The sequence below is a fragment of the Eulemur rufifrons genome, chromosome 6 (assembly GCF_041146395.1).
Source record: "Eulemur rufifrons isolate Redbay chromosome 6, OSU_ERuf_1, whole genome shotgun sequence".
In the NCBI taxonomy this organism is placed as follows: domain Eukaryota; kingdom Metazoa; phylum Chordata; class Mammalia; order Primates; family Lemuridae; genus Eulemur; species Eulemur rufifrons.
In genome coordinates this window covers 87,744,291-87,771,743 of record NC_090988.1, presented here as the reverse complement: position 1 = coordinate 87,771,743, position 27,453 = coordinate 87,744,291, and the positions used below count along the sequence as shown (strand labels likewise).

The window sequence follows — 27,453 nt, the reverse complement described above, 5'->3', positions numbered from 1 at the left end:
CGTATCCATGGGGGTATCCATCCGTTGGTTCCAGAACACCCTAGGATACCGAAATCCATTAATGCCACGTCCCTGATATAATATGGTGCACTATTTGATGTAACCTGCACATTCTCCCATATACTTTAAATCATCTCTACATTACTTATGATACCAAATATAATGCAAATGCTATGTAAATAGTGGTTATACTGTACTGAGTTTTTGTATTATTTTTTATTGTTTTTTTTTTTCCAAAATACCAACTTGATCTAAAGTTGGTTAAATCCACGGATGCAGAACCCACAGACACAGAGGGCCAACTGCATATCCTATCAGCCCTGTTTCTTTGGGAAATCTGACTAATACGCCTAGGAATGCCCCTGCTGCACCTGGTACGTTTCGAGCACCAACAACTGAACGGCGCCCTCCTTCAGGGCACGTACTAAGTGTCTCTTCCCTCAGGAGCCCGGAGATAAATAGCTTTGTGCTTGGGGCACAGTTGACACTTAATAAATGTTTTGGTTTCAGTGAATGAATGAATGAACTAACAAAGACAATGGAAGGTCTAGCCAGACCTTGGAGCAAGGCACAGAGCTTCATTTCTGTCCCCATCCTCACCCCCTCACCTTTGCCCCTGACCAAAGGTGCACGCTTCATTTCCAGCATGTACCGGAATTTTCTCAAACAACGTTCAACTGCCCTTGATAGTGGCTCAGTTCCCCATCATGTTTTGCATCTATACTCACTCCCTGGGTGATCTCAATAAGGCCAAAGATTTGAAATATTGTCCATGAGCTGATGGCTCTCAAAGTTGGAGAGCCGGCCCCAGCTCCGACTTCGCCCCGAAACTCCAGATGCGTATCTCCATCATCTTCTCTCCACCTCCACGTGAGTGGCCAATAGGCATCTCAACTTAAAATGCCCCCAACAGACTCCATCCTCTGCCAAAGCCCACCCCAGTCTCCCCCATTTCAGGCCAAAAACTGTGGTCATCCTTCACTCCTCTTTCTCCCACCCCCATCCCACCCATCAGCGAGTCCCATCAGCTCTGTTTTCAAAATAGATTCTGCATGTTGTGGCGTCTCAGCACCTCTGCCACCATGTCACCCTTCCAATCCACCTTGCCTCTTGCATGGATTCTAAGATCAGTCTTGGTCTCCCTGCCACCTGCAGTCTGGTCTCCACCCAGTAGCCAGAGTGATCTTAGTAAAATGTAAATTTGATCCTGTCTCTTCCTTGCTCATTTAGAATCAAAATCCAAAGTCTTCACCCTGGCCAGCAGCACCCTGTGGGCTGGGCCTCCAGTTCCTTCCTGGCTTCCTCTCCATCCATGCTATCCTCGCTCTAGCACCTTGGCCTCCTGGCTGGTCCTCCAACATGCCAGCCACCTGGAGGCCTAATGCCCCCTTATTGTTGCTGTTCCCTCAAACAGGAAGGTTCTTTCCCCAGATAATGTCAAGACTTGTTCCTCACTGCCTTCAGGTCTCAGTTTGAATGACCTCTGATCAGGAAGGCCTTCCCAATACCCACTATCCAAAACAGCAACCCCTGGACACTCCATGCCCCTTCCTCTCATTATTCAACTTCACACACTTAATACTGTCTGACATTCCATTTGTTTGCTTGGTTTCTGTCTCCCCCAACTAGAAGACAAGCTCCACGAGAGCAGGGACCTTATTATTTTATTCACAATGATATTCTTAGCATATAGAACATTGCCTAGTACATAGTAGGGGCTCGACAAATATTTGCTTAGTAAATAAATGTGCACTCACATTTGACATTTGCCCTGAAACCAACTCTGTGCTAGGTGTCATTATCACCACACCCATTCTGCAGATGTGGAAACTGAGATTCAGAAAATAAAAGAGATTTACCCCAAGATCCCTCATATACTTAGTGTTAGAGCTATGATTGAAACATAGGCTCCAAAAAACAGGAACTCAATACAGAAAAATCAATAAAACCAAAAGCTGTTTCTTTGAAAAAATTTATAAAATCAACATTTAGCCATGCTAATCAAGGGAAAAAAAAGAAAGAGAGAAGACACAAATTATTAATAATGGGAATGAAAAAGGGGACATCACCACAATTCCCATGGATGTTGAAAGGATAATAATGAAATACTATGAACAACTCTAGGCCCACAAATTTGATAACTCAGATGAAATGGAAAGACACAATCGGCCAAAAATCACACAAAAAGAAATTGACAATCTGAATAGGCTTACACCTATTAAATAAATTAAATCAATAATTAAAATCCTTTCAAAGCAGAAAGCATGAGGCCTGCATGGGTTCATTTCTCCCATACATTTAAGGGAGAAATTATACCAATTCTCAACAATCTCTTCCAGAATACAGAAGCAGAGTGAATACTTCCTAACTTATTCTATGAGGCCAGCATTATGCTTATACCCAAACCAGACAAAGAAAGTACAAGAAAAGAAAACTACAGACCGATATCCTCATGAATATAAATGCAAAAATCCTCAACAAATATTAACAAATCAAATCCAACAATGTATAAAAAGAATTATATACTATGACCAAGTAAGATTTATTCCAGCTATGCAAGACTGGTTCAATATTCAAAAGTCAAATAACGTAATCCATCACATCAACAACCTAATGAAGAAAAATCACACGATCATATCAATAGATGCAGAAAAAGCATTTGACAAAATCCATTACTTATTTGTGATAAAAAGTCTCAGCAAAATAGGAACAGAGGGGACTTTCCTTAACTTGTTAAAGAGCATTTACAAAACACCTATAGTTAACATCATACTTGATGGTGAGAAATTTGAAGCTTTCCCACTAAGATTAGGAACAAGGCAAGGATGTTCCTTCTCACAACCAATTTTTAACATCGTACTAGAAGTCCTAGCTAATGCAATAGAACAAGAAAATGGAAAAACAGGTATACAGATTGGGAAGGAAGAAGTAAAACTGTCTTTGTTTGCAGATGACATGATTACTGAGGTAGAAAATCTGAAAGAAATGACAAAAAGAATTCTGGAACAAATAAGCAATTATAGCAAGGTTGTGCAATACAAAGTTAATATACAAAATTCAATTGCTTTCCTATATATCAGCAATGAGCAAGTAGAATTTGAAATTAAAAACAGAAAATCATTTCTATTAGCACCCAAGGAAATGAAATACTAAGGTGTAAATTCAACAAAACATGTACAAAATCTATATAAGGAAAACTACAAAACTGTGATGAAGAAGTCAGAGAACTAACGAAATGGAGAGATATTCGATGTTCAAAGATAGGAATGCTCAATATTGTCAAGATGTCAGTTCTTCTCAACTTGAGATATAGATTTAACACAATCAAGTCCAAACAAAAGTTGTTTCATGTATATCAATAAACTGATTCTAAGTTTATATAGAAAGGCAAAAAAAAAAAAAAAAAAAGCCAGAATAGCCAAGACAATATTAAAAGAAAAGAACAGAGTTGGAGGACTGACACTACACAGCTTTAAGGCTTACTATAAAGCTACAGTAATCACAACATGTAGTATTGGCAAAAGTATGGACAAATAGATAAATGGAACAGAATAGAGAGCCCAGAAATAGATCCACATTAATATAGTCAACTGGTCTTTGACAAAAGAGCAAAGGTAATACAATGGAGAAAAGATAATCTTTTCAACAAATGGTGCTGGCATACTAACTGGACATTTACATGCAAAAAAAAAAAAAAGAATCTAGACACAGACCTTGCATCCTCCACAAAAATTAACCCAAAATGGATCATAGACCTAAATATAAAATGCAAAACTATAAAACTTCTAGAAGATAAAATAGGAAAAAATCTAGATGACTTTGAGTATGGCCATGATATACTCAACACCAAAGGCATGATCCATGGAAGAAATAATTGATAAGCTGAACTTCAATAAAATTAAAAACCTGTGCTCTATGAAAGATATTATCAAGAGAATGAGAAGACAAGCTATAGACTGGGACATATCTGATAAAGGATTACTATCCAAAATGTACAAAGACTTCACAAAACTCAACAATAAAAAAAAAAGCAACCCAATTTAAAAAATGGCAAAAGACCTGAATCATAGACACCTCACCAAAGAAGACACAGAGATGGCAATAAGCATATGAAAGGATGCTCAACATACAGGTCATTAGGGAATTGCACTACACATCTATCAGAATGGCCAAAATCCAAAATACTAACACCAAATGAGAATGTGGAGCAACAAGGACTCTCACACTACTAGTGGGAATGCAAAATGGTACAGCCACTTTGGAAGATGGTTTGTCAGTTTTTCACAAAAATAAACATACATACTTTTACCACACAATCCAGCAATCATGCACCTTGGTATTTACCCCAATAAATTGAAAACTCATGTCCTCATCAATGCTTATAGTAGCTTTATACATAATTTCCAAAACTTGGAAACAACGACATGTCCTTCAGTAGGTGAATGGCTAAGTGAACTGTGGAACAATGGAGTGTTATTTGGCACTAAAAAGAAATGAGCTTGGCAGCACTATTCACAATCTCTAAAATGTGGAAGCAACCCAAGTGCCCACCAATGCATGAATGGATAGCAAAATATGGTATATATACACACACAAATGGGATATTATTCAACGTTACAAAAGAAGGAAATTCTGGCATATGCTACAACATGGAGGGACCTTGAGGACATTACGCTAGGTGAAATAAGCCAGTCACAAAAAGATAAATACTGTATGATTCCACTCGTATGAGACATATAGAGTAGTCAAAATCATAGAGACAGAAAGTAGAATGGTGGTTGCCAGGGGCTGGGGGTCAGGGGAGGAATGGAGAGTTATTGTTTAGTGGGCATAGAGTTTCAGTTTTGCCACATGAAAAGAGTTCTGCATGTGAATGTATTTAATACCACTGAACTTAAAAATTGTTGCAAAGATAGTGAATTTTGTTATGTATATTTTATCATAATAAAAAAATGTAAAAAAAAAAAACCCAGAAATGAGCTATCAAGCCATGAAAAGAGATGGAGAAACCTTAAATGCGTATTACTAAGTGAGAGAAGCCAACCAGAAAAGGCTACGTACTGGACGACTCCAACTGTACGACATCCTGGAAAAGGCAACACTACGAGACGGAGAAAAGCTCAGTGGTTGCAGGGGTTAGACAGGGACGGACGAATGGGCAGAGCACAGAGGACTTTCAGGGCAGTGAAATTCTTCTGTGTGAAACTGCAATGATGGATACGTGTCCTTGTACGTTTGTCCAAACCCACAGAACGAACAATACCAAGCGGGAACCCCACTGTAAACCACAGAGTTTGAGGGCAGGTGATGTGTCCGTGCAGGTTCACGGACTGCAATACACCTTCCTCTCTGATGCAGGACGTCGCCCGCGGGGGAGGCTGTTCATGTCTGGGAGCAACGGGCACACGGGAACTCTGTGCTTCCCCTCAGTTCTGCTGTGAACCTAAAACTGCTCCAGAAAATAAGGCTTATTTAAAAAACAAAAAAAAAAAAAAACAATCTTCAAAATCCAAAACCCATTCTTCTTCCTCGATCCCATGGCGCCCTTCCTTCCTGGGCTCTGCCCACGCCCAGAGGAGGGACACCTTTGCACACTCCAAAGCACAAGGAACGGGACTGTTCATTTTCTCTCATATCAGCTGCTCCGGGCAGGAAACAGAATACAGCAGCCAGCAAATCTAGCCTTTTCCCTTTATTTGTAGGCTATTAATTAAAATATACTGTTTTCCCCTTTAACTAAAAAAGGAGGCAGCTGGGTGCAGCAGACCAGGTCAGAAGACTCACAGACTAGGCCCGTCTCTACTATTGAGTAGCTGTGTGACCTCAGGCTAGTCACTTCCCCTCTCTGATGCTGACAGTGCATTGCAAATGGCATTCCTCCCCTCTTTGCCATATCTGGATGTTTGAAAGTTCTTCTCCAGCTGTGATTCACAATGTGGAGATACGTCATTATGAAAAAAACAACACTGAGGCCTCCTAAGAGGGCTTTCCGCTAATTTTTGCTGCATGAACAGAAAGCACAGTGACTTGCTCATTCTTTAGCTGCAGAAGGTGAAGTCTTATCATTATCGCTCCATGGTGTCAACGCGCGGTCGCCCGCAGAGCAAATGGGTCTGTCTGGCTGGCTGTCACGTCAACACGTCAGGGAACTGGGGAATCTCTGAGGGGGAAACTCCACTGGCTTAGCCAACGGGTGTGTGGCCCTGGCATGAAGCTTCTTGTGTAAATTTAGAACAGAAATTGAAAAAGAAAAAAAGAAGGTTCCAGATAAAAAAAAATACCTAGGAAAGGCAGAAAAGGGCCGGGGGCTGTTGGGAGTTACAGGTGGGCACAGGGCTGGTGTGAGGCCAGAAGGGTCTGGTAGGCACTGAGCTGAGTGTAGAGTCCTGTCCCCTCATGCACACATCCCAGCACAGAGCCAGGGGGAGCCCGCAAGGGGGATGGGGCCAGGGGCAGCTGTCCCTTCCCAGGCCGCAGCTCAGGGCCTGAGCCCCCGGTGTCAGAAGTGGAGAACAATGCAGGACAGCGTGAGGATGACAATGGTAATGACGTCCACCATTTCGGGAATGTTGACTCCTTCCCAGGCAACGGGTTACAGGAATGACATCCGTCACCTCTTTTAATCTTCATCACGAAGCCTGCAATTGTCTCTGACTGTCTTCATCTAACTAGATAATAAACTCAGTTCATTTGCCCGAGATAATAACTAGCGAAGAAATAGCCCTGAAATTCATCTAGTGCCAAAGCTCCACTCTCCCTCTTGGGTTAAAATGCTTTATGCTTTATAAATACCAGATGGTAAATGTGGGCTACGTAGCAACAGTGACTCCCTTCTCTACCTGGCCAACAAGCGGTGGCGATCCTGAATCCCCCAGTGTGGGGGTCACTGGGCCCGGAACACCATCGACACCATCACCAGCTGCACAAACAAAGGCAAAAGGTCTGGCCTGAGGGAGGTGATGGTCCCACCCACCTTGCCTGGGGTCAGAACACGGCTGGAGCTCTGGCCTCGGCTCCAGGGCTGAACTATGAATGTGTTGAATACAGGCCAGAGTCTGCCCAGAAAAGGGTGGGCAAGACATCAAGAGGGCACCAGATCCTGACAACCATAGGCAGGAACTCTGGGGTGGAGACTGCATCATGCATTCAACTGCCTTTAAGCCCCTTACACCATTTGCGCGGACCCTGGCCCAACGTTATGCATGAGCAAGTAGAGAATATCGGTCCACCTGACAGAGGCAATGAGGGTGTTCAGAGAGGTCAAGAGATCTGGCCAAGGTCACACAGTGGGGCAGAGCTGTGACCAGGACCCAGGTCTTCCTCCAAATCATATTGAGGGTGGGTAGGAAGTTAATCAGGCTCACCTGGACCACTGGCTTCTGTTCTCACTGCTGGCATCTCTAAGGCCTTCTGGAATTAGGAAGGATTGGGATGTCTCCCTTACAACCTCTCTCAACTGCATCACAGCCTCTCCACCCCCATGACTGCAGCTTGGCCTTGGGCTCTGGCGTCTCTGCCCTGTGAGATCATTCTGGCAGCCTCTCCAACTGTGCCTCAGTTTCTATGACACAAACCAGTAGTGCACAACCTTGGTTGCAAACTGAAATCACCTAGGGAGCTTTAAATATGCTGATGCTTCTCAAAAAGTCAAACATAAAGCTACAGTAATTGAAAGAGTATGATACTGGCATAAGGATAGACATACAGACCAAAGAAATAGACTTGAGAGCCCAGAAATAAACCCATATGTCCATGGTCAATTGATTTTCAACAAGGCTACAAAGACCAGTCGATGGGGAAAGAACAGTCTCTTCAACAAATGGTTCTGGGACAACGGCATATCCACATGTACTAGAGTGACACTAGATCCCTACCTCACACCATGCACAAAAATTGACTCAAAAGGGACCAATCACCTAAATATAAGAGCTAAACCTATAAAACTCGTAGAAGAAAACATAGGGGTAAATGTTCATGACCTTGGATTAGACAATGGATTCTTAGAACACCAGAAACACACACGGCAAAAGAAAAAACAGATAAGCTGGAGCGTGGGGACCCCATAGAAAGTTGCTTCTCTCACTCAGCCTGCTGCAGGGCTGACTGGGGAGACGAAAACACCACGGGACTTCCCTTTCTGCCTGAGCTCTATGTTTGGTGCAAGCCTGGGTGGAAGCTGGGAAGAGTGCCAGCCTGGGCACAGAGGGTGCCTCCGTAGGTGCAGAGGGTGCCGTGGGGTGCTACTGCAAACACACCATCCTTGGGCCAGGAGCTGTGTGTTCGGGTCCCTACTTTGCTGCTTTTTAGACACAAAGCCTGGAGTCTTTTACAACTTCCCTGAACCCAGATGGTCTCACCGTAAAGAGCTCATTAATGCCGGGCTCCTGGGGCAGGGGTAGGGTTAACACCATCTACAGAAAGGGTCCAGTAGAGACGGTTGGAAATGAAGTGTTAGCAGTGGGGCAGAGGCTCACGATGAACTGTTCACATGCGAGGCCCGTGCCCCAGGACGTCAGAGCAGAGAGCTGACACAACCCAGGCCCCTCTCACAGCCCTTTTTCAGACCTCGCACAGAAAGAGGTATGTGTCTCCAGGGTAACCCACTGTTTGGTAACAAACACCCAGCTCTTTCATCCCTAGAGCCCGGCCCTGTTGCAAGAGTCACCTTGGGAGTCCACACTATTCCAAGGGGGCCTCCACTGTTCAAAGCAAATGGGGACATTGCACTGGCGGTTCCCTCTGCCTCTCAACAACCCAGTGAGGTGCACGCTATTTGCCCATCTTACAGATGAGAAAACTGAGGCTATGGGGGATCAAGTCACTCATACACTGAGGCCCATGGCTTCTGCTGATGGAGAAACAGCCCAAGAAGAAAGGTGCTGGGACATGAAGCTTTTTCCGACTCACTTCAGCACCTTCTCCAGATTAAGAAAACCAGGCAGGAGCCAGGCTCTGCGATAAGGCCACCGCTTCCTGTGGGGACCAGGGTAGCCGCTGCCAGGAGGTTTACAATTAAGATTACGGCCGGGGCAGCTGGCGGGGTGAGCTGCAGGACACAGACGCTGTCCATGGGGGCCAGTCCCCATGGCCTCTGCCCCGCCACTCCTCCAATGCTGCCCACCGAGGCCTCGGCCTGGCCCTGCGTTATCTGCCCCTGGGAACCAGCCACCCTGTCTTGCATCCAGCCTAAAATAACCTCGGGCAGCCAGGGCCACACTCGGAAAGGGAGAGCGACCTATCAGATCAGTGACTAAGAAAGCAGCCCGTGCTTTCCACCACGGGCACCAGGGGCAGCCGAAACAGAAATGCCATTAGTGCCGCAGACTTCACAATCTGTGCGCCCCGCAGGCCCCTGGGGGGAGGCCAGAAGGGGGAGTGTGTGGGGGCACAGACCAGGGACAGTGTGGGGAGCTTCCTGAGTGTCCACCTCGTCTCTTCCCCAGCACAGCCCACAAGTCGGTGTTACGCTCCCATTGTAGAGAGCAGAAAACCAAGACCCACAGGATTTTATGAAAAGCCCAAAGTTTAAAAAAAAAAAAAATCCAGGACAAGGAAAACAAGCCATTTTTATGCTTTTTCAGGAAATGAAACTTTGGATCTGGCCAACAGGTTATTTTTAACCTTAAGCTTCAAATCACAGACTTAGTAAGCAAAAGACACACACACAGTAGGGCAGTTCAGGCAGTGGCTTTAAATCTGAGATGCATGACTCAGTGCTGTGTGACCCTGGGCAACTCATTAGCTTCTCTGAGGCCCAGGTTTCTCTTCTCCAAAATGGAGGTGATAATAGAGCCAAGGTCACAGGGGGTTGGGTGGGCGGAATGGGATGACGCAGGGAGTGTGCTTCACACTACACCTGGCACGGGAAACGCCCAGTCGTGCTTGTTAGTTTGCTGCTCTGATTAGCAGGGACTCAAGCCCAGGTCCCTCTGCACCTCAGATCCTGGGATTACCCAGGCCCTGAGCCATCTCCCTTGCCTAAGATGGGCAATCGGATCACGGATCTCCTTAGAGTTTCAAAGCGCCTCTCCTCTCCACCGCCTTCCCACCTTCCCACCTCCCCTCCTGTCCCTTCCTCTAGTTCAGCCCTGGTCTTGGAATCTGAGAAACGGAGGAGGACGTGAGGGCTGGGACAGAGATTCTACCCGTGGCTGCTTCATTTTACAAATGAGGAATATGAGGCCCCACGAGGAAAGCGACTCAGAAGACACACTGCTGGCCGGGGCTGCCAGATGACAGATGACGTCCTAGCTCTCCACTCCAGAAGCTTCCGGGAGGCCACCCAGCCCTGGGGTCGTGAGCAGCCCAAAAAGGGCTTCCCAGAGCCTCAGAAGTGACCAAGTCCTTTCCACTCTCAATGTCATCACGCAATGTGGTGACGAACCCTAGTCCTTGTGGATTTAAACTTTATCCAGGAGAGTCGGGGGTGAGATGGGGTGATCACCTGGGAAGCTATTTCCTTCCCACAGTCCCAAGACCATGGTGGGCACGGGGGGCCGAGGTCGGGGAGGGGTGAGGCATGGGGGGATCCCTGACACAGGTTCCCTGAGCCCCCCGGGAGCCCCCAGGAGCGCTGCTCTTCCTTGGAGGGCTCGCTCCCTTCCACCCATCGACCCTCGCGTCCTGGATCAGCTCTCGGCCCCTTCGCCGCCAGCCTGGAACAAACATCTAGGGGTGGGGACAAGAGTGAAGCCGCCCTTCGCCTGCCCTGCACCCCGTCTGCAGGGGCCGAGAGCCGTCTCGCTCAGAAATGGTGGGCTTGGAGGGCAGAGGAGGAGAGAGCAGATTAGATCCTCTTGTTCCAATGAGTCACGCTGCCACCCCACCACGTCATAAATCATACCTCTTTCCACGTGTGTCTCTCCCTCTGAGCCCACGGGTGCCAAGCTTCTCCTGAGCTCTCCTTCTGATGGCGGCTTCAGGATAGACTCTAGAGGGAGAAGAGAGAGAAGTACATTTCACAAAGGCAAGGGTTCAGGGGGCACGCGGCTTCTGGGGTCGGCCCAGTCCAGATGTGGCTCTCGGTCCCTGAGGGCTCCCCTCCCTCCTTCCATCTCTGCGGGTGTGGAGGTCAGACAGGGCACCCACGGCTAAGCCCCCTGCCCCACAAAGGCTCCCAGGATGGCGTCCGCATCGCCTGGGGACTGGGGCCTATTTTCCATCTTCCCTAGTCAGCCCCGAGCCTGTACGACATCCGTGTGATGATACTGAACACGCTAATCAAAACATCACATCGCGCTTCTTTGCTTCTAGCTAGAACATTATCAACTTGGTGTGGGAACTCCAGTTTTCTCAGGCTGAAAAAAGGCTTTCTAAGTGATTTTGAAAATAGGAAAAGGAATTAATCATTGCCTAATGAATGCAGGCTCTTTGGGCAGACCAATACTTTCCAGGTCTGGTATCCACGAAGAGATAAGTAAGAAGGGGAGGAGAAGTCTTTGGTGGTAAAAAAGGGACTCAGCCCTGGAGGGCAGGGGCCAGAATTCCAGCCTCCCCCACCCTTCCCCTCTGTCAGTTTGACAAAGCGTCCCCAGGTCACCGGAGATGGATCAAATTCACCATGTCCTGGCCACATACCTGCCAGCTGAGGCTTAGGCCAGGCCCAGGGGACTGGCTTGCTCACACGCACAGCTGAGAAACAAAAGAGCAAGACTTAAGCCAGGGGGACAGGGAGCTGAGAGCCAGTTCCTCTCCCCTCCCAGACTCCTTCTGCCCTCGATGACAGGCTGTCCAGTGGAAGCCCTGATCAATTTCCATGTTGTCCTGCGTGATAATGACAATCACCCTGATACCTTCTGCAACCCGTGAGAAAGTACCACCACTTCAGCGACAAGGACCGTGATGAGCTCAGAGGAGTTAAACAACTTGCCCAAGGTCACACCTCTTAAATGCGGCAGAGCTGAGGCCACGCGTCCCAGGCATGGAAGGGGTTCCCAGAACTCCCACTAACTGGCGGGAAACAGGGCTTGGCCGGAGGATGTGTCCTCGTTTGATTTGGCTCTCTCAGCCTCAGATGTCCACCCAGGTAGTGTCAGCTCAGGGGGCCTCAGGCATCACGAGCCAGACTGAGGCTACAGCAGAGGAATTCATTGCAGTATAAACACATACATACTTAGATACATATAATTTTCATGTTTAACCACAAAAGTGAACATTCTCCTTCACCTGTGTGTCCTATTTAACAGACAGAACTACTGCAAAGGCTTTGGAATGAGACCTTCCAGACTTTATTCTACCTAATTACAGATGAGCACATGTGAGTGTGTGTGTGTGTGTGTGTGTGTGTGACTATGTGCCTACATGGGCACACACGCACTGTGACATTTTACACACGTGGTATCTTACCATGTTCTACAATGTCACTTGCATCACTTGTCAATGATATCATGTCCACCTGTGAGCGTGAAAATATATAAATCTTCCTGAGTCCTTTTCCTAGCTGCACAGTGTCCCACAGCACGTGTGGACCATAATTTATTTGCCATTTGTTGTTTCCCACTGTGGCTGTGTGGGGTATTTGCATTTCAGGCCACTATAGCCTTGCTGCAGTGACGCCCGGGGTGCCCTTCTCTGTGTGGAAATGCTCGTGCAATTCCAAAGCCCGATGCTCCGAAGAGGGAAGGCTGGGCAGAGGCCGGCACATTCCGCACGTGGGTAGGTGCTGACAAACTGCCTTCCCCCAAAGTCCCCTCAGCGCAGGGCAGAAGGAGCCCCTTCCCTTGGCTGTAAATCTGAACGCAGGGCTGTGCCTATGGAATGGCTTTCCTGGTCACTTTCCAGTGGCCTGGGAGGGCCAGTGCCCTGGACAAAGGGAGGAGTGTGTGGCTTGGCAGGGCGGAGGTGGCTCCTTTACTGCCTGGGGGCATCGCTGAGGAACTCAGGCCTACCTGAGCCCGCACTGCATTTACTGGCTCAGAACTGATAATGAGCTTTTATGAGCTCCAGGGACCGCACGGAACACGTATTAATGTCAAGAGTGCCTGTCAGCCGCGCAGCCTGGGTGAATGTCACACATTAACGGAATTAAAGGCCGCAGCCAGGCCGGGAAGGAGCTGCAGGCTGCGTGTCGGGGGTGTGGGCAGGGTCTGGCAATAACAAAATTACTTTCCAGGTTTTGCTCTCCCGAGCCTTAAGCGGTCTCCGTCTTCAGTGGAATTAGGGTCTTCCTGCAGCCCGAGAGGAGATTAGTTTATTACCAGGCTGCCAGGAGAGGCAGAACCCAGCACTAATCCTAATTCCCATTTAAGCAAATCTGCATTGTGTGAGGGAAACCAGCTCCTAGAATTTCTTCCCCTTGCCCCTGAGATCTCATTGCAACCCCCTTCTCTCCGTCGGGGAGATGTTAGAGCCAGAGCTCTCCTGGGAGACAGAAGAGACTCCCAGGGTTTAGGGCCCAGAGCAGGAACAGCCGGGTGACAGGGGCAATGTGGGAAGCTGGTGGGGGCCATGCGGGTGGCCCCTGATGTAGCGTCCCAGTCCTCACCACCCTCCCAGCCCCAGACCCGCACAAAGTCCTCCCCAGGGTCTGATGCGGCACAAGTTGAAATCCTAAATCCGTTCTTACGAGCTCTGAAACCTAGAGCAAGTGACCTGCCTACTCCGTGCCTCGACTCCTGATCCGGGACACAGGACTAACAGCAGCTGATCACTCCCAGGACGTCATGAGACTGGGTGAGAAACGTATGCGCAGCACTTAGCAGAGAGCCCAGCACTCGACACTGTAGCTCTTGAATGTAAGTCTCCATGGATTATGATCACAACATGATTTTAAGTACTTCTAAGAAAGAGAAAATACTACCAATTAATCTCATTAATTATGATGTCATTTTTTTGGTATGATGCATCTTTGGTTTCAAAAACATCAAAATGTAAAAAAAAAAAAAAAGTGTGCCTTACAACCCACAAAAGATAGTAAGAGCTTCATACATGGTAGTAAAGATGATGACTGTTAGCCCGGTCTGCCCGTTTCTCAAGGTCTGGCTCAAACGTTAGCTCTCCTTTCTCCTCTTCTTTCTCCCAAACTAAGGGCTGAGCTCTCAATCCATAAAAAAAATTCTGAGAGCCACTTCGGTGTCCTAGATGAGGCTCCAATGAGAATCTTCAATGTCTACCGTGATGTTTCCCACTCAGTTTTTAATATTTTTAATTAAAATATAACTTACATATACAACAGCACACACACACCATGAGTATACAGCTCACGCACGCTTCACAAACAGAGCAACCCTGTGTAACCAACACCCAGATCAAAACTCTTGCCTATTTCCCAGCTATGGTGTCTCTTTCTTCTCATGTCTCCCAAATCGTCTCTGACCCTCCATCCCCACAGCTCCTGCTGGTCCCTGGCGGGGCTTAGCCTCCTCACTGCCTGTCCACTTGCTGTACACAGGCTCCCGGCTGGTCTGCCAGCCTGCAGCCTCTGTCCCCTCCTCCTGTCCCCTCCTTCACTGTCATAGTCAGCCCATACTTGTGGGGCACTGTGTCCATCTCCTGCCTCAGCGGGCTCCCTGGCCTCCCTCTGCCATTTATCATCTGATCCCTCCCTGCCTTCCAGGCCTATCTGCAGGTCCCCACAGCATACACAGAGCCCACAGTCAAACTGAACTCACCTGGACTCACATACCCCACCAGCATGCTCGGCCCAAGCTCACTAGGGTTCACTCTGCCTGGAATTCCCTTCCTGACCCGGAGCTTCACCTCTCCCCTCACTTGGCAAACTCCTACTCATCCTTCAAAGCCTTCCTTCTATCATCTCCTCAGAGAAACTTTCCCATCAACAGGCATGATAAAGCATTGTTCTCTGGGCTCCCACAACCGTTTGTGTATATAGGTAATAGTATATTTTTTGTTTGTGTGATTTTCCCAACCTACCAGACTACGAGTTCCTCAATGATAGGAATGGTGTCTTACTCCCTCTGTGGGCCTCAGTTCCTGACTCAGCAAATAATAGCTGGAAGGATAGATAGTTACTAGGATAGATGGATGGATGGGTAGAGAGTGGATCTATTAATATAAAAGAACTTGAATGGTGGGAAGGAAGAACTAGGTTATAATTGGTTGCAGGAATGGAAAGATAGATGGATATATGGAAGAATGGTTGCAGGGATGGATAGGTCAGACGGAAGATGAATGGATCTATAAAAGAATGAGTTAAGTGGGCCGGGTGCGTGGCTCATGCATGTAATCCCTGTACTTTGGGAGGCCAAGGTGGGAGGACTCTTGAGGCCAGGAGTTTGAGACCAGCCTGGGTGACATAACAAGACCCCATCTCTACAAAAAATATGAAAAATTAGCCGGGCGTGGTGGTACATGCCTGCAGTCCTAGCTACTCGGGAGACTGAGGCAGGAGGATGGCCTGAGCCCAGGGGTTCGAGGCTGCATTGAGCTATGATCGCACCACCACACTCCAGCCTCGGTGACAGAGCAAGACCCTATCTCTGAGGGGGGAAAACAGAATGAGTTAAATGAATGTGAGAAGGCAGGCTAGGTTAATGCAGGGAAGAGAGGGAATGGAGGACTCTCAACTACTTGTATCATTTCCTCTAGACCCTGAGAGACCGAGGCTCCTTGCGGCTATGAAGAGAGTTACTTTATCGTGCTCCAGAGTTGTGGGGCTGAGCAGAGACCACGCGGTCAAACGCTGTCAGCCCCCAGCTCACCCCACCTCACCACCTGCTCTGTCTGCACATCTACAAGATGAAGCCCTCAGGAAGCAGGGGTCACCTTGGCCTCTGCCAATCCAAGTGGTGAAGAATTCAACAGTGCCACAAGGAGACCAGAGTTCCTCTGTGTCTGAGTCAAGCCCCAGTCTGCAGGGCGGCTGGTTTGCCAACTGTGTACAATAGGCCGGCTGTGGACAGGCGTGGGCTAGGCCAACTACCTAGTTCAGGGCAGAGGGAAGCTCCACGCTGCTCTGCAGTGATGGGATTTGGGGGAAGATCCTACAATGGGTAAAGAATCAGGATAACTGAACAGCATAGCACCATTTGGACAGTTACCTGTGCATGGCCTTGCATGAGGACCAGCCCTCCAGTACGGCCTGCGACCTGTCTGCAACGTGGGTGGAAGACAGGACAGGAGACGGGAGCACCTGGTATCAAATGACTATTGTGGTTAATTAGAGACCAGGCTTTTGTATTCCACAGGCCTGGGTTTACAGCTCAGCTCTGCCTCTTGCCACTCCAGTGACCTCAGAAAAGCTCTTTATCCCACTAAACTTTAAGATATCCACCTGCAAAGTGTGGATAATCCTAATCCTTACCTTGCAGGCTTGAGCTAGGGATGAGATGAGCTACTAGATTGCAAGCAGTCAGCACTTCATAAATACTTGATACACAGAGGAAGCAGGAATCTTGCAAAATATAATCTGCTGCAACTTTCTGGAAAATGGTAACTGCCAAGCATTATGCTGATACCAAAGCCAGACGAAGATGCTATAAGAAAAGAAAACCACAGAGTGATATCCCATATGAACACTGATGCAAAAATCCCCAACAAAATCCTGGCAAACCACATTCAGTAGCATAGTAAAAGGATTATACACCATGACCAAGTAGGACTAATTCCTGGAATGCAAGGATGGCGAAACACACAAAAATCAAGTTAATACACCACATTAAAAGAATGAAGAGGAAAAAACTACAGGATCATGTCCACTGATGCAGAAAAAGCACTTGAGAAAATGCAACACCCTTTCATGATAAAAAACATTCAACAAATTAGGAATGCAAGAAAACTACCCCAACATAATAGAAGTCATATATGAAAGACCCAGAGCAAACATCATACTCAACAGTGAAAGACTGAAAGCCTTCCTTCTAAGGTCAGGAACAAGACCAGGATGCCCATTTTTGCCACTTCTATTCAACTTAGTACCAGAAGTTCTAGCTAGAGCGATTTGACATTGGATTTGGCAATGGTTTCTTCAATGTGATACCAAAGGCACAGGCAACAAAAGAAAAAATAGGTAAGCCGGACTTCATGAAAATCTTAAAATTTTGTGCAGCAAAGACAATATTAACAGAGTAAAAAGGCACCCCATGGAACGGGAGAAAATATTTGCAAATCGTACATCTGATAAAGGATTAATATCCAAAATATGCAGAGAACTCAAATTCAACAACAACAAAAAACAGACAATCCAATTCAAAAACTGGCAAAATATATTAATAGACATTTCTCCAAAGAAAATATACAAATGGCCAATAAGTACGTGAAAAGATGTCTAGTATCACTAATCATTATGGAAATACAAATCAAAACTGCAGTGAGGTACCACTTTACACCCATTAGAATAGCTACTGGGGGAAAGAAACTGCTAGCAATCTCTCTCCATCTCTCTCCGTTTCTCCTCCTCCCCCTCTCCCTCTCCCGCTCTCTCCCCTTCTCTCCCTCTGTCCCTCTCTCCCCTACCCTAGCCCATGTCTTTCCTGCTTCTAGATGAAACAACACCCTTCTGTGCCCCGAGACCACAAGAACTCTTGGTCTCTGCCCCAAGAAGGGCAGCATCCTCAGAGAGACCCCAGGGGCCAGCTCTGAAGGCCAGCTCAGCCTCAGGCCCCCTGTCTGGTGCCAACCACAGGATCCAGGCTGGGCCTCTGCCAGCCTGATGCATTGCTGTTGACAGATAAAAGCTCTGCAGTTTATGGCTCTAAAGCAAAGCCAGGGCTTTGTTTTGCTTTGTTTTAAATTAGCAATGTAGGGGGTAGGCGTGGGGGAGAGGGAGGGCGAGGAGCCCAGGCAGAGCTCAGGAGGCTCTGGCTGCCTCTGCAGCTCCACAACCCCCCAGGGCAGCCCTTAATGACACCGCCGAGCACTGAGCCCCTGCCCAACCTCTCCACCTGCACTTGGTTCACTGGGGGAGGGAGGTGCTTCCCACCGCCCTCCCTGTCACTAAGCCCACCACTCTCTGTCCCATAATGAGTCCCCACCCAGGGTCTCTGTGGGGCTGAGGTGGGAGCCATAGCACACTCAAAGATTGGGACGTATTTCTGCTCAGGAGTGGAGACCATTCCCCAAATGTAACTGGACACAACACAGGGGGCTCTGGGCCCTGCCACCAAGGGACTCCCAGGTCTGCCCAAGAGCACGGGACTCCCAACCTGAGGCCCTCAGTTCCCAGCGGCTTAGGGAGGGTGGAAGGGCCAGGGAAGAACGGAATGTACCAAGCCCATAAATTAACACGTTTAGCTGTTCGTTCTTGATGCAACTGCTGTTCACAATCATCTCCCCTCACGCCTCCCATCTGGTCAGGAGCTCTTCTGCAGATGGTACACGCCAGCCAGGGACTCTGGGTGCCCTCCTGCATGGGACCTCCGCTAGACAGACATGCCCACGCCGGCCAGCTGAGCAGGAGGGAGAGTGTGGAGCCTCTGGGAGCCGTAGACCCCCTGCCATCCGTGGGCCTCGCCCGGCATCTGCTTCCCCTTTGTCCTGTCTGAAAGCACTTTCTCATCACCTGAAGGAGGGTAAGGACAGGGACTATACACTGGACCTCACTAACATTTGAACTTCACTCTTACTCCTCCCACACTGCAAGGAGGGTATTAACACTCTCCCCATCTTACAGACCAGGGAAGTGAGCTGCAGTATTTTTGTTAGGTAACTAAACATTGTTGATTTGTTCATAAGAGAGGGAAACAGAAAACAAATGATTCTATCAACAAAGTCTGCTAAGGCTCACTCACTCCCACAAGAGGGAAATCGCCCCCAGACCTGCCAGGCAAGTGGCCCCGCATCCCTGACCTCACATCCCAGACCTCTGCATCCAAGACCTCCGCATCCCAGACCTCACATCCCAGACCTCCGCATCCCAGACCTCCACATCCCATACCTCACATCCCAGACCTCTGCATCCCAGACCTCACATCCCAGACCTCTGCATCCCAGACCTCACATCCCAGACCTCCGCATCCCAGACCTCCGCATCCCAGACCTCACATCCCAGACCTCCGCATCCCAGACCTCCGCATCCCAGACCTCCGGCACTTGGTACCAGAGGGGCCTAGAAGCACTAAGGATTTAAGTGACTTATCCCTGGAGGTGGAGCCTACATTGCCTGGCCCCTGACTCCAAATCCCACCCCCTTTCCACTGTGTCGTCTACCTGGATAAACACACAACTCTTCTGCCAAGAGGCCAGTGTTCTCCTGCCCACCAGAAAAGGAGGGCACTGAGCCCTGATCGGAGAGGTTGAGCATCTTTTCTATAGTCACAGAGCTAAACCCGGCAGAGGGAGGACCAGACTCAGGATTTTGTCTGCAGCCAAAGCTGCCCAAGCCATGGCGCCCACTGAGTCCAGCCTGCATTCGTTTGTTCATCCTCCCTAGGACACATCTGAGGTCCTACATCGCAGGCCCTGGGGCTGTCTGAGCCAGGACAGCTGGACTTTCAAAGCCTGCAAGAACAGGCAGTGCTCTGGCTCAGGGTCCAAGAAGAAAAGAGACTGCCTTAGTGCTGAAGTTGGCTTTGGTATGAATTGTGTCTCAACACGTTCCAGACCTTGAACTCCACGTGGATGCAATGTGCAGTCTTCCACACACGAGAACGCATGTCCAAGGATATTCTGTCTCAGAGAGAAGCAGTATTACAAAGCCACACGACCGTAATAGAGATGTTGCTGAACTGGCCACCCTGCAGCTAGCGAGGAAGCTGAAAGCTGAGCGCTAGAAACTGGAATCGAGTGAAGGCCCAGCCTCACGGCCAACCACAGCGTCCCTCCGCAACTGGGGCTATTAATTCAGACTTGATAACCCACTGGGTTGCGGTGGAATCTGGGAAAACTGCACCCCAACTCTTTGTAATTCTTCCCTGCTCAAGTCCATGTAAATATATTCTAATGCAAAAAAGGTCTGCAGGAGGCAAGACCGCAGAGCCATTAGCATTTTGATGGGTTTTCCCAATACGTGCAACCAGAGAGCTTTAAAATTCATAGTGGGAAGATTAATCCTTCCAGCCGCACTCCTCCCTCCCCAGCTTGAGAAGGGCAAGAACTTTTTTACCCCTTTAAGACCTTGATTAGGAAAGAAAGTTAGGAAACCAGAGAGCTCGATCAAGGAGTCCTAGAGAGAAGAGACGGGACCGGCTTTCTAGACTGAGTGTCTGGCCCTCCAAACACAATCAAACGGCAGAATTAGAGATGGTTGATGAGATGGGAAAAGGCTGTCACGCTGCAAGGAGCTTCTTTGACTCAACAGTCAGGAGAGGAGCCCTGCCCGTCCCTAATAGCAGGGCACATCTTTTTGTAACTGACAAGGGCCAGTCCTTTGAAAATCCAAGTTCACTCAAATCAGCAAGCACCTCTGAAGTGAATCCCTCTGTGTCCACATAATAGACGCTTGGGACAGAGAGATCAGGAAGACAGTTCAGCTCAACAAATCCCTCATCTCAAGAAACTCAGTTCCAATGGAGAAAGAGACAGGAAAATCGACAAACACAATAAAATGTGCCAGGAGGCAGCGGCAAGTCCAGCTGCCCCGGGACCCCCGCAGGGGGCTGGGGGCATCCACGGAGGGTAAGCTGGGTTTCAGAGCAGTCACACTCTTTGGGGGATTCTGGGTCCTTCCTTAAACCTTTCTTTCAAAAATGAGTGTGAGTATTAAGCGTGAAAGGTGAGGTGCACAATGTCTTCTAGCACATGATCAGAAAGAATATATAGATACTGTTAAGAAAAATAATCCAAAATATGGAAAGAAGGCAAGGAGAGGCCTGTCTCTTTCAAAACCATACTGGAGCCCTGTTTAGCAAGCCCACCAAGGATCATTTAATTATTGAGGGGATTCTAGAGGAATGTAACTTTGTACGAAGTTACATATGAACTTGTAGATTTTTTGCCTGGTAAAAAAGACAAGCCCCAAGGTTATGGTCATATTGCCCTATAGGGCAGGAACCAGTTTGCTATCCAAGCCAGCTAGCTCATTCCAGTGTTCCTTCTCCAGTGCCTGTATTAGGACTGTTCCTCCAATTCTCCTGAGAACCAGCTTCACCATCCATCCTACTGGCTCCCTCCCTAATTAAATCAATCTCTGCCCTATGTTCATTCTAGATTTATATGAGAGTCATGGCTTTAATTTTTTGAAAATTATACTGAAAATATATGCCCAATCATGTCTGTATGTATAGATGTATATGCATATATATGTATGTATGCACATACACACAAACTGCCAAGGAACAAAATTTCAACACATTGAGTTTCAAAGATCTAATTGGCTTTTATTAGTGATTCATGAATTGGGCAGCATTCCATCTACAAAATAGAAAGACACTCCACTGAGCTGAGCAGAGGGAGTCCAGGGCTTTATAGGTAGAAAAAGGCTGAAGAAAGCAGAAACAAGGAACTAAAAGTGGATTTGTCATTTTAAAGTTGCTTTCCTTGTATGGGTTAAAGCAGAGGGGCCTTGCTTATCGTGCCGGCTAAAACGGGTTTGTTTGGGGATCTGGCTATCTCTCTCTCCTGATTTCTCAGAAGGTCAGATCTTACCAGTAAACAGCTCAGGTTTCAGTTTGGGTGATGTGGAACCTTAGAATGAGTGACTCCATTTTGGTTGTGTCTGCTGGGGCCTAGAGCAGGAGCTCTGTCAAAAACAATGGCCTCCCATCAATTTTATTTAACAACACACACACACACTCACACACCCACTGCACAGGGAAAGAACTGGAGAGAAGTACAGGCAAATGTTATCTTTAGGTAGTTGGGATATGTATATGTGTGATTTTTATAATCAGAAAAAGAAAAATAATAGACTTTTTCTTTTTTTAGGCAGAGTCTCACTCTCTTGCCCCAGCTAGAGTGCAGTGGCGTCATCATAGCTCACAGCAACCTCAAACTCCTGGGTTCAAGTGATCCTCCTGCCTCAGCCTCCCGAGTAGCTGGGACTACAGGCATGCACCACCATGCCCAGCAAATTTTCCTATTCTTTGTAGAGACGGGGGTCTCGTTCTTGCTCAGGCTGGTCTCAAACTCCTGGCCTCAGGCGATCCTCCCACCTCAGCCTCCCAAAGTGCTAGGGTTACAGGTGTGAGCCACCGTGCCCGGCCAACATTATTTTTTAAATGCATAAACAATCACACTCCCTTCTAACATTCCCAAAACTAATATCTAATGCAGGCTGCTCGCTTATCCCATCAGGCACTTTATTAAGCACGTATGTGATGGATTATCTCATAGGGCCTCACCCCCACCCTGTGAGAAAGGTACTGTTACTGTCCCCATTCTACAGATCAGGAAATGGAAGCACAGTCAGCCTGGGATCACAGGTGCAAGCAGTCAGAGCCGGCATCTGAACCCCAGGCAGCCTGGCCCGGAAGCCTGCCTGCCTCCCAAGTGGAAAAGGAAGAAATAAACACATCTGCTGGGCTGCCAGGGTCAGGCTTGGAGAAGACGGTGTTCTCCACCCACTCCCAGAACACGGAGCCTGCGGGAAGCCAAGCACGGGCCTCACCAGCCTTGAACTGAATGCACATGTGTTCCTCCCACACTCGCAGGCTTCGCCATTCCTGAGGCTCCCACCACACGGGGACAGCAGGACACACAGGAGGTGCTCCCCACCTGCTCTGACAGCATGGCCCGTTATGTGCTCTAAAAGCCAGTCTCTAATTAGTGGTTCACTCCAGCTCTCTCGTTGCCCACGCTAAAGAATTGGTTTATTATCTAGATAATAAAGCAAAAAAGGGCAGCCTGCCTTCAGGAAAGAAATGGTTCAGTGTGTTGGAAAGGGGCCCAGCCTAGGATCCTAGAGGACAGGGCTCTGCCTCCAAGTCACTGTGTGACCTTGGCCAAGTCACATCACCTTGGCTTTAAGACATCTGATGCCCCAGATGTCTTCAAAGCACCACTCTTTGTTTTGCTGCACCTCCTCTTCGCAGGGGTGTTTTGCATGCAGCAGGCGTGGTGCCCACCCCAGGGACCCCCATCTATGGAGTCCCACTGAAGCTCTTCCTGTGTTGGGTCACCGCTGGCTAAATCTGTGCAGAAATTAGATTTTGCAGGAAGAATCCCACGTGATCTGGAACACCAAATTGGGGTGGGGGGCAGCAAAAGGGAGAATGTGGGGAGTGGGCAGCAATGCGTCATTAAAACAGGGCTCTGAGAGCCCCTACAAGCCACTTCATATGTGGATTCATCCCGGTCATAACTTTTATTCATTTATTTTGTCAGATTTATTCTCCTAGGTCTCCAAACACCTGCAGACTCAGGCAGGATTCTTTGGGTAAATACTGTGTTTCAAAAGCTTCCAAATAAAAAGCCCCATTTTCCTTGCTTTAACAATAAATATCCACCCCGCCTTTACCTGTGGCTGTGAAGAAGGAAGGAGAGAGAATCATTCAGAAATGTCAGCTGCTAAGTAAGTGTCAATATTGAAAGACGCGTCTCTAGGTGATTAATTAAGACCAATGGCTGAAAGAGGCACAGGAGAGCCCTCTTATAAAAACGGAAAATGATACCGCTGGTGGAAATGATTCTAGCAGATGCGCCTGCTTCGGATTCCTGGGTGAGTTACTGCCCCGTTCTGGGTCTCAGTTTCATTAGCTGTCACCTACTGGCCTGTGGTTTTTCAAAATGGGTTCCCCAAGGGTCCCTCAGGAGATACCAAAGGGAAGTGGGGAGGGAGCAGGGGAAGGGGGTGCAGCCCCATTTGGAACAATTTCATATCTGCGAGTTCCATGTGGAACTTTCTTTGAGTTCTGTAGCTACAAGTTGAACACCACTGGGCTAAATCATCCTGGGTCCTTTTCACATCAGAATTTGGAATGCTGAAGATGGCATTTTGGTGATGAAACCCCAAGGCGTTCGGGTAGCAGAATGGGTTTTTATCCAAAGGCATCGTGGTGACCCACGCACAATGTCACTTGGGGGAGAATTCCTCTAACCCTAGGCTGAGGCTCTCCCTGCCAGGCAGCTGGGCCTCCATCCCCAGCAAGAGTGCCAAGACTAATCCTCAAACCATAGCAAGAGCTGACACGTACTCCTCATGGCAGCCTTACGGTGTTGATTTTCTCTCCATGTTGCCAATACAGAGCCTGAGCATCAGAGCAATTGGACAGCCTGCCCACTCCACATGGCTCCTCAAGTCCCTGAGGAGCCTGGGGACTCCAGCACCCTGGACTTCCTCACAACCCCGGCACCCTGACTCTTATTCACCACCTGACGTGGACTGCCCCAGAGCGACGCAGAACACTGTGCTGGAAGAGGTCTTGGACATCAGCTAGTCCCTCTCCGCCATTTTACAAGGGGTTAACTCAGCCCAAAGAAGAGAAGGGACTTGCCCAAGGTTCACAGTGAATTTGTAGCAGAGCAAGATTAAAACTCAGACTTCCATCTTTAGATTCTGGGTGCTTCCACTCTACCTTGGTCCCACTGGGCCAGGCTTTTGACTACAGGATCAAAAGCTTAGCTCAAGCACCAGACCACCCAGGTGCAGACCCGGCTCTGCCAGATTCGATGTGTGATCCTGGGCCAAGGACTGGGCCTCCCATGCTGCGGCCTCACCACCCCTGAAACGGGAGTCAATCCACACTTAACCTGCGGGGTTAGAGCAAGGATTCAACAGGACAGTACGTACCACGTGGTCTGCTCTGCACAAATTCTAGCTCTCTTTGTCCCTGGAACTTCGTGGGGAGGAGGGGGACACACCAGAATGGATCCTTCTAGTGGATTTGGTTCAGGAAATACAGGCTGTTTGTCTTAACTTCCGCCACCCCTCCCCAGCTAGCAGGGGCAACCTGACCACTGCCTCTGTTTCCCCAGTCACCTCTGCTGGGGGTGTCAGGGGAAGGAAGGGGAATGAAAGCAAGTGAGATGCTATGACGTCATGTCTTCTCTGGAGTCAAGAGTGAGTCACCATCTTGAACCTTCTGTTTGCTCCTGACCTTGTGTTAATTTCTAGCTCGAAATAAAATGATGTCTCTTCAGTACCAGGAAAAGGCTAAAATGCAATTCCAGGTTGGCACACAGTCTGCCTAATGAGATCGCATCCACTCACTGGCGGAGTCGTGGAATTTAAGATGCAGAAAGCACCTTATCTCAGATCATCTGAGATGCTGCAGAGCAAAGTGAGGATCTCTCTAAATAAACACTGGTAGCTTTGCCTCTGTTGAGAGGGAGGAAACCAAGGCCCACAGAGGTTAAGTGACTTGGCTCATAACACACAGCCACACAGCCCGGTTGGTAAAAAGAAATTAGAGTGAGACCTCATGGCTCTGCTGGGAACCAGGGAGCGAGGGGGAGGTGAGAGAGAGGGAGGCAGGTGTGACTGGGAGAATAACTGCGTGTGTGCGGTTGACAAAGCGCAAGCCTGTGAGGTAGAAGGAAGAGTATCTGGGCCATTTGAAGTTCCACCTGCACTTTGAGTGTGGGAAGGTGAGTGTGAGCAAGTGTGAGGGTCGTGAGTGAGGATGAGTGTGCAAGAGGGATGTGAGTGAGTGAGAAACCCCCAGTGCTGGGGAGAGACAGAGTGTGTTTGAGAGAGAGAGAGAGAGGAGGAGAAACATTTGGGCCATTTTCAAATTCCCACAGTTGAATAAATCAAAACAGATTGTCCTGAGACAAAGAGGCCATTTCAAGCCACATCCTTTATACCAAAGTCAACCCAAATGCCCCTTGGTGCCATCTCGCAGCCAACCACAATCGCAACACTGGTGTTCACCACCATACTCAGGATTCTTGGGCAGCAGCCAGGCCCGGTGCAAACGTTTCCTCCTCAGAGCAGTCCGGAGAGGCAGAAATGATTCACACCCATTTTCCAGATAGGGCTACTGAGGCTTAGAGAGGGGAAGTCACTCGGTCCCCGCACCTCCCTGCCCAAGGGATTTCTGGGATAAGAGAGCCCGCGGGCAGCCAAGAGCCAAGCAGCAAGCCTCTCGCGGAAGTGCTCTGTCCCTGAGAACCCGAGAACCGTCCCCGTGAGGCCAGGCATTGGGGGCGGATGGAGATGAGAGACTCGGGGAGCTGGCACGTTCCCGGGCGCTGGCTGCCCCATAAGGCAAAGCAGATGCTCGTCCGTGGGCAGGGTGGGGGAGGCGGACCCGGCGCTGTGACCAGCAGGATGAGCTGCTGGGAGCTGCAGTCACTGCCTCGCCTGGGTGCCTGGCCCTGCCCAGTCAGAGGAGGACCCTGCCCTTTGGTGCAAGGCTGGGCCAGGGAGGAGGGCACTGCCAGGGCCCCAGAGAACGGGTTTCCACATCCCACCTCAGCGTCACCAAAGGGAGGGCTGGGTCCAGGCAGCTACACCCCAGTAACCGAATCTCCCCTCCCCACAGGCACGAGGCAGGCAGTGGGGAAAGCAGGCACACGTAGCTCACCTGACCATCCATGTCCACTGGCATAATCCTGTCCTAACCCTAGAACAGTCTTTTGATGTGGATGTTACCCTCCTCGTTTTACAAATGGGTAAACTGAGGCTCACAGAGACTGAATAACTCGCTCCTAGTCACCAGGATAGTATATTTAGGTAGAGTTGGGATTGGAGCCCAACATGGCCACGAGAACTTTTCTCCTTCCTAACCCACCCAGCTCACCTGCAAAGCCTTTCTCCCTGACAAGGGTTGGGAGTCCCAAAGGGAAGCATCATGTCATGGGTCCCCGGTTCAAATCCCAGCAAGGACCCTGAAGCAAAACAGGAAAGGCAACACGGCCACCCAAAGGGGGCAGCTGCTCACCCCCAGGCCACTTTTGCCACACGGGGGTCCAGACTGCACGACCGTCCCATTCATCAAGGAAAGCAGCAATCCAGAGTTTATGTTCCATCTCCCACTTTGCCAATGGGTTAGAACCAGCTGTAATATTTTCTGGCTCATTAACAGAATTTTTTAAATCGAAGTGTAACACATAGAGAGAAAAGTACCTAGATCTGAAGTGCACAGCTCAATGAACATTCGCAAGCTGAGCACACCTATATAACATATATACATATATAGACACACACCTATATATACCTATATAACCACCAACCAGACAGAGAAAAGAAACAGACCAGCACCCAGAAGCCCCTTGTGCCCCTTCCGGGCACTCCCCAACTCTTGCCCAGAGGTAATCACTGTTGGGACTTGAACCACCATAGATGCACCTTTGTGACTTTGAACTTTATGTAAATAGACTCATAAGTCACCATTTTGCATCCTTGGCCTGTGCACTTCATGCATTTTAGCCGCTGGCCAGAACATCTTCCTTATGAGCTCACTGGAGCCTCACAAACCCGTGCACTTTAGTGAGGCAGAGTCTACTGTATACTGATGAGTGAATTGAGACCTCCATAGGCTGTCAATGGCTGTACTTAGTGTTTCTCCACCAGGATGAAATTATATTACAATCACATAAGCAGCCCCTTCAAAATGCACATGCCCAGCAATGCACTCGTCCAACTCCAGGGTACCAACCAGATTTTCTGAGAAAGGAAGACGCCCACGCACAATTACTTTGAAAGCCGGCCCGACAGAGAACCATCACCTTAGGTCT

The 27,453-nt window shown here is 48.6% G+C and overlaps 1 protein-coding gene across 1 annotated transcript in view; it reads right to left on the bottom strand.

The window, feature by feature from the left end:
* TSPAN18 (tetraspanin 18) overlaps positions 1–27,453 on the bottom strand; it is a 175,497-nt gene that overhangs the window by 131,544 nt on the left and 16,500 nt on the right. Inside the window, exon 2 of the mRNA XM_069471270.1 lies at positions 10,844–10,930. The gene's annotated coding sequence lies outside the window, so the exon portion shown is untranslated. The remainder of the gene's footprint in view (positions 1–10,843; positions 10,931–27,453) is intronic.